Consider the following 634-nt stretch of genomic DNA (forward strand, 5'->3'; position numbering starts at 1 on the left):
AGAGAGAGACTTGCTCTGTTGCCTTGGCTAGAGTGCTGTGGCATCAGCCTAGCTCACGGCAACCTCAAACTCCTGGGCTTATGCAATCCTTCTGCGTCAGCCTCCCAAGGAGCTGGGACCACAGGCATGCGCCACCATGCCCGGCTAATTTTTGCTATATATATTTTTAGTTGTCCAGATAATTTCTTTCTATTTTTAGTAGAGATGGGGTCTTGCTCTTGTTCCTGCTGGTCTCGAACTCCTGACCTTGAGCGATCCTCCCCCCTCGGGCTCCAAGAGTGCTAGGATTACAGGCGTGAGGCACCGCACCTGGCCAAATGACTAGGATCTCTTATCTTTGCTTTCCAAGAGGATTGACTCACATCCAATTTAAAATTTCAAAGTAAACCCAAAAGAGAAAATAAATTTCCTAGCTGGGAAACTTAACTGTCGTATTGTACAGAAGAAGTTAAAGAATCTGGCATGGGAGTTGGCTTGCAAAGAGCGATAAGGGGTTTGTGCTGTCCCTTGTGCACCTGATTGCACATGGCAATGGGGATGGTGGGAGGAAAGGACTTCTGTTTTCGTTGGAGTCCAACTTTTTCTTCAAGTTCGAGTTCTTTAACTCTGCCCTCCGGCCCCCTGAGCTGCTCAG

The sequence above is a fragment of the Propithecus coquereli genome, unplaced genomic scaffold (genome assembly GCF_000956105.1).
Source record: "Propithecus coquereli isolate 6110/MARCELLA unplaced genomic scaffold, Pcoq_1.0 Scaffold370, whole genome shotgun sequence".
In the NCBI taxonomy this organism is placed as follows: Eukaryota; Metazoa; Chordata; class Mammalia; order Primates; family Indriidae; genus Propithecus; species Propithecus coquereli.